At 40.9% G+C, this 7,500-nt stretch overlaps 2 non-coding genes across 2 annotated transcripts; both read right to left on the reverse strand.

The window, feature by feature from the left end:
• Positions 1–3,046: 3,046 nt before the first annotated feature.
• LOC123688476 lies at positions 3,047–3,165 on the reverse strand. Its single transcript, XR_006749993.1, has one exon. It is a non-coding gene; the product is annotated as a 5S ribosomal RNA (ribosomal RNA).
• A 1,954-nt stretch (positions 3,166–5,119) lies between these two features.
• On the reverse strand, positions 5,120–5,238 carry LOC123688477. The gene has a single exon (XR_006749994.1). It is a non-coding gene; the product is annotated as a 5S ribosomal RNA (ribosomal RNA).
• Between the last annotated feature and the right edge of the window lie 2,262 nt (positions 5,239–7,500).

Consider the following 7,500-nt stretch of genomic DNA (forward strand, 5'->3'; position numbering starts at 1 on the left):
AGGGGCAAAATAAATTCACGAGAGTAGGTCCGATTACCGCTGGATCAGACGACGATCGTAACTTGTTGGATACAAATGTATCCGATGTATGTACGTCGTCCCTCTCTGATCTACGGTACGTGGACCGACCCAAGATGCACACGATAATTTTAGCTGACTTCATGCCGAAAAGTCGGTTCACGTCATGCATCGGTATCTTAAATCGCGCCGTAAAGTCGTTCACGTCATGCATCGGTATCTTAAATCGCGCCGAAAAGTCGGCTCACGTCATGCATCGGCGTCTTTTTTTTGTGCCACCGATGCATGACGTGAACGACTTTTCGGCTCGATTTAAGATACCGATGCATGACGTGAACGACTTTACGGCGCGATTTAAGATACCGATGCATGACGTGAACGACTTTTCGGCGCGATTTAAGATACCGATGCATGACGTGAACGACTTTACGGCGCGATTTAAAGCTATACCGATGCATGACGTAAACAAGATCACACCGATGCAGCACGTTAACATTAAAGCCCGCCTAATCCGATCGATGGAGGCCGTCTCGAGTGTCCAACTTGCTCACAAGAGCCGAGAAACAAACCGATGCATCACGTAGACAAGATCGTACCGAATGTTAACACAATCCAAAAGGAAATAATCTTAGATGAATATCGATTCTGATTATTGATTTTTCTTTCGCGATATTGATAGAAGACATCTGAATGAATTTCGAATTAATTCCGAAATCAAAAAAATATTTTCAATAAATTTTTTTTCTAGAGTACCTCGGTCTTTTCTATTTTTTTTCCAAGTTTCGTACGTCAATCAACATACATCCCAGAAAAAATCATCTCTCTAACTATCCTGGTTCAAAAGTTGTATCGGAACTTTTCACGTCGAAAAAGAACATAGGCGAAAAAGGACGTGAACATTATTCCTTATAAAAATCAAACCCGACCATGGATTTTGATTCTGATTGTTGATTATCGCTATTAGAACACATTAGGAGGCAACCAAATCAAATTTGAGAAAATTCCACAATCAGAAAATTTTTTTCGAAAAAAAAAAAAAAATTCGAGAACACCTCGGTCATGGCAAGTTATTTCCCACAATCCATTCCCCAATCAACGTACATCCCAGAAAAAATCATCTCTCTAACTATCCTAGTTCAAAAGTTGTATCGGAACATTTTCACGTCGAAAATATATCTCTAAGTCCAGACCGATGCACCACGTAATCTCGGGCAGACCGATGCACAACGTAAATGACGATCGGGACCGGGGCGATCGGTCGTATCTGACACCGCCGGCTCGGTTCTAACATCGTCAATGAGTCGGGGTTGTAAAAAAGGACGTGAACATTTTTCCTTATAAAAATCAAACCCGACCATGGATTTTGATTCTGATTGTTGATTATCGCTACTAGAACATATAAGGAGGCAACCAAATCAAATTTGAGAAAATTCCACGATCAGAAAATTTTTTTCGAAAAAAAAAAAAAATCGTAATCACCTCGGTCATGGCGAGTTATTTTCCGTATTTCATTCCACAATCAACGTACAACATAGAAGAAATCATCTCTCTAACTATCCTGGTTCAAAAGTTGTATCGGAACATTTCACGTCGTAATATCTCGCCAAGTCCAGACCTCGGCGATAGGTAGTATCTGACACCGTCCGCTCGGGACTGACATCGACTTGGACTCGGGCTGATGATGGGGAGGCGTTTAAGGACGTGAACATTTTTCCTTATAAAAATTAAAGTCGACAATGAATATTGATTCTGATTACTGATTTACGCTTTAAAAACACATTAGAAGGCAACCAAATCGAATTTGAGGAAATTCCACGATCAGAAAATTTTTTTCGAAAAAAAAAAAAATCCGAAAAATATTTTTCGATTCCGATTACTGATTTACTCTTTTAGAACACATTAGGAGGCAACCAAATCAAATTTGAGAAAATTCCACAATCAGAAAATTTTTTTCGAAAAAAAAAAAAATTCGAGGACACCTCGGTCATGGCAAGTTATTTCCCACAATCCATTCCCCGATCCACGTACATCCCAGAAAAAATCATCTCTCTAACTATCCTGGTTCAAAAGTTGTATCGGAACATTTTCACGTCGAAAATATATCTCTAAGTCCAAACCGATGCACCACGTAAACTAGGGCAGACCGATGCACCACGTAATATCGGGCAGACCGATGCAGAACGTAAACTCGATCATACCGATGCTTCACGTAATCTCGATCTTACCGATGCACCACGTAAACAAGGGCAGACCGATGCAGAACGTAAAGTAGATCTTACCGATGCACCACGTAATCTCGATCTTACCGATGCACCACGTAATCTCCATCTTACCGATGCACCACGTGAACTGGATCTTACCGATGCACCACGTAATCTCAATCTTACCGATGCACCACGTGAACTGGATCTTACCGATGCAGAACGTGAATTGGATCTTACCGATGCACCACGTAAACTCGATCTTACCGATGCACCACGTAATCTCGATCTTACCGATGCACCACGTGAACTGGATCTTACCGATGCAGAACGTGAATTGGATCTTACCGATGCACCACGTAAACTCGATCTTACCGATGCACCACGTAATCTCAATCTTACCGATGCACCACGTGAACTGGATCTTACCGATGCAGAACGTGAATTGGATCTTACCGATGCACCACGTAAACTCGATCTTACCGATGCACCACGTAATCTCAATCTTACCGATGCACCACGTGAACTGGATCTTACCGATGCAGAACGTGAATTGGATCTTACCGATGCACCACGTAAACTCGATCTTACCGATGCACCACGTAATCTCGATCTTACCGATGCACCACGTGAACTGGATCTTACCGATGCAGAACGTGAATTGGATCTTACCGATGCACCACGTAAACTCGATCTTACCGATGCACCACGTAATCTCAATCTTACCGATGCATCACGTAATCTCGATCTTACCGATGCAGAACGTAAACTCGATCATACCGATGCACCACGTTATCTCGGCAGACCGATGCAGAACGTAAAAAAAAAGCTTACAGCACGCGGTGTTCCCAAGCGGTCACCCATCCAAGTACTAACCGCGCCCGACGCTGCTTGGCTTCAGTGTTCTGACGAGAACTGGCAATTTCAGCGTGGTATGGCCGTAAACAACAAATATAGCGATATTTTCTATGATATCTCACTTTTTGGGAGCGGAAAGGACGTGAACGTTTTTCCTTATAAAAAATGAAATAACTTTTGGATATTAATTCTGATTGTTGATTTAAGTTTTAAGAACACATTAGGACATATCTCAATGAAATTTGAGGGATTTCCGAAATCGAAAAATATTTTTCGAAAAAAAAAAAAAATCCCAGAAGACCTCGGTCATCTCAAGTTTATTTCCATATTCTATTACACAATCAACGTACATCACAAAAGGAACCATCTCTCTAACTATCACAGTTAAATTTTTGTATCGGAACATTTCACGTCGGAATATCTCGCTAAGTCCAGACCGGGGAGATCGGTCGCATTTGACACCGTCCGCTCCGGTCTAACATCGTCTTGGAGTCGGGGTAACGATGGAGAGGCGTTTAAGGACGTGAACATTTTTCCTTATAAAAATTAAAGTCGACAATGAATATTGATTCTGATTACTGATTTACTCTTTTAGTACACATTAGAAGGCAACGCAATCAGATTTGAGGAAATTTCAAGATCAGAAAATTTTTTTCGAAAAAAAAAAAAATTCAAGAACACCTGGGTCATGGCAAGTTATTTCCCACAATCCATTCCACAATCAACGTACAACATAGAAGAAATCATCTCTCTAACTATCCTGGTTCAAAAGTTGTATCGGAACATTTCACGTCGAAATACCTCGCCAAGTCCAGACCGGGGCGATAGGTAGTATCTGACACCGTCCGCTCGGGACTGACATCGACTTGGACTCGGGCTAATGATGGGGAGGCGTTTAAGGACGTGAACATTTTTCCTTATAAAAATTAAAGTCGACAATGAATATTGATTCTGATTACTGATTTACGCTTTAAAAACACATTAGAAGGCAACCAAATCAAATTTGAGGAAATTCCAAAATCAGAAAATTTTTTTTCAAAAAAAAAAAAATCCGAAAAATATTTTTCGATTCTGATTACTGATTTACTCTTTTAGAACACATTAGAAGGCAACGAAATCAAATTTGAGTGAAATCCAAAATCAGAAAATATTTTTCGAAAAAAAAAAAAAATTCGAGAACACCTCGGTCATGGCAAGTTATTTTCCACAATCCATTCCCCAATCAACGTACATCCCAGAAAAAATCATCTCTCTAACTATCCTGGTTCAAAAGTTGTATCGGAACATTTTCACGTCGAAAATATATCTCAGAGTCCAGACCGATGCAGAACGTAAACTCGATCATACCGATGCTTCACGTAATCTCGATCTTACCGATGCACAACGTAAACTAGATCACACCGATGCAGAACGTAAACTCGATCATACCGATGCACCACGTAAACTCAGGCAGACCGATGCAGAACGTAAAGTAGATCTTACCGATGCACCACGTAATCTCGATCTTACCGATGCACCACGTGAACTGGATCTTACCGATGCAGAACGTGAATTGGATCTTACCGATGCACCACGTAAACTCGATCTTACCGATGCACCACGTAATCTCAATCTTACCGATGCACCACGTGAACTGGATCTTACCGATGCAGAACGTGAATTGGATCTTACCGATGCACCACGTAAACTCGATCTTACCGATGCACCACGTAATCTCAATCTTACCGATGCACCACGTGAACTGGATCTTACCGATGCAGAACGTGAATTGGATCTTACCGATGCACCACGTAAACTCGATCTTACCGATGCACCACGTAATCTCGATCTTACCGATGCACCACGTGAACTGGATCTTACCGATGCAGAACGTGAATTGGATCTTACCGATGCACCACGTAAACTCGATCTTACCGATGCACCACGTAATCTCAATCTTACCGATGCATCACGTAATCTCGATCTTACCGATGCAGAACGTAAACTCGATCATACCGATGCACCACGTTATCTCGGCAGACCGATGCAGAACGTAAAAAAAAAGCTTACAGCACGCGGTGTTCCCAAGCGGTCACCCATCCAAGTACTAACCGCGCCCGACGCTGCTTGGCTTCAGTGTTCTGACGAGAACTGGCAATTTCAGCGTGGTATGGCCGTAAACAACAAATATAGCGATATTTTCTATGATATCTCACTTTTTGGGAGCGGAAAGGACGTGAACGTTTTTCCTTATAAAAAATGAAATAACTTTTGGATATTAATTCTGATTGTTGATTTAAGTTTTAAGAACACATTAGGACATATCTCAATGAAATTTGAGGGATTTCCGAAATCGAAAAATATTTTTCGAAAAAAAAAAAAAATCCCAGAAGACCTCGGTCATCTCAAGTTTATTTCCATATTCTATTACACAATCAACGTACATCACAAAAGGAACCATCTCTCTAACTATCACAGTTAAATTTTTGTATCGGAACATTTCACGTCGGAATATCTCGCTAAGTCCAGACCGGGGAGATCGGTCGCATTTGACACCGTCCGCTCCGGTCTAACATCGTCTTGGAGTCGGGGTAACGATGGAGAGGCGTTTAAGGACGTGAACATTTTTCCTTATAAAAATTAAAGTCGACAATGAATATTGATTCTGATTACTGATTTACTCTTTTAGTACACATTAGAAGGCAACGCAATCAGATTTGAGGAAATTTCAAGATCAGAAAATTTTTTTCGAAAAAAAAAAAAATTCAAGAACACCTGGGTCATGGCAAGTTATTTCCCACAATCCATTCCACAATCAACGTACAACATAGAAGAAATCATCTCTCTAACTATCCTGGTTCAAAAGTTGTATCGGAACATTTCACGTCGAAATACCTCGCCAAGTCCAGACCGGGGCGATAGGTAGTATCTGACACCGTCCGCTCGGGACTGACATCGACTTGGACTCGGGCTAATGATGGGGAGGCGTTTAAGGACGTGAACATTTTTCCTTATAAAAATTAAAGTCGACAATGAATATTGATTCTGATTACTGATTTACGCTTTAAAAACACATTAGAAGGCAACCAAATCAAATTTGAGGAAATTCCAAAATCAGAAAATTTTTTTTCAAAAAAAAAAAAATCCGAAAAATATTTTTCGATTCTGATTACTGATTTACTCTTTTAGAACACATTAGAAGGCAACGAAATCAAATTTGAGTGAAATCCAAAATCAGAAAATATTTTTCGAAAAAAAAAAAAAATTCGAGAACACCTCGGTCATGGCAAGTTATTTTCCACAATCCATTCCCCAATCAACGTACATCCCAGAAAAAATCATCTCTCTAACTATCCTGGTTCAAAAGTTGTATCGGAACATTTTCACGTCGAAAATATATCTCAGAGTCCAGACCGATGCAGAACGTAAACTCGATCATACCGATGCTTCACGTAATCTCGATCTTACCGATGCACAACGTAAACTAGATCACACCGATGCAGAACGTAAACTCGATCATACCGATGCACCACGTAAACTCAGGCAGACCGATGCAGAACGTGAACTCGATCTTACCGATGCACCACGTAATCTCGATCTTACCGATGCACCACGTAAACTCGGGCAGACCGATGCAGAACGTGAACTCGATCTTACCGATGCACCACGTAAACTAGGGCTGACCGATGCATCACGTAAACGACGATCGAGAGGCGCGAAAGGACGTGAACGTTTTTCATTATAAAAATTGAAATAAATGATAAATAATGATTCTGATTGTTGGTTATCATTTTTAATAAGCATTAGGAGGCAACCAAATGAAATTTGAGGAAATTCCGATAATAGAAAATTTTTTCGAAAAAAAAAAAAAATTCATGAAATCCTCGGTCATCGCAAAATATTTACCATATTCTGTTCGATAATCAACGTATATTTAAGAAGGAATCATATCTGTATCTATCTTGGTTCAAATTTTGTATCGGAACATTTTGACCAAAGTCCGAGCTTCGGCCGAAACAGACACCGCTGACCTGGCCTATCGATCGACCGAGAGTCGGGGATAGAGCGTAAGTGTTGTCTGGAGGGGAACCCTGTGCTCTCCTGACATATATAGGGAAGGTGGTCGCGTTGGGCGATGCAGAACGTTTGGATCGGGAATTATATTTTTGGTTCAGCTATTGGAATATGGTTTATTGTTGGTATATATTGGCGAAATAACGTTCTTACTGACTGGGGATATTCATAAAAATGAGTCCGGAGATTTTCAGATCGAAGTCCGAGTGATCCGACTTGGAAGGCGTGTTGGGTGGGTCGAGATGGCTTAGATAGATCAGACGAGGCGGGCTAAGTGTTGACGTCATGCATCGGTCCATTTTCAGATTGAGTCCGAGTAATCCGACTTTGAAAGAGTGTTGGGTGCGTCGAGACTGTTTAGATAGATCGG

This window comes from Harmonia axyridis, chromosome X (genome assembly GCF_914767665.1).
Source record: "Harmonia axyridis chromosome X, icHarAxyr1.1, whole genome shotgun sequence".
In the NCBI taxonomy this organism is placed as follows: domain Eukaryota; kingdom Metazoa; phylum Arthropoda; class Insecta; order Coleoptera; family Coccinellidae; genus Harmonia; species Harmonia axyridis.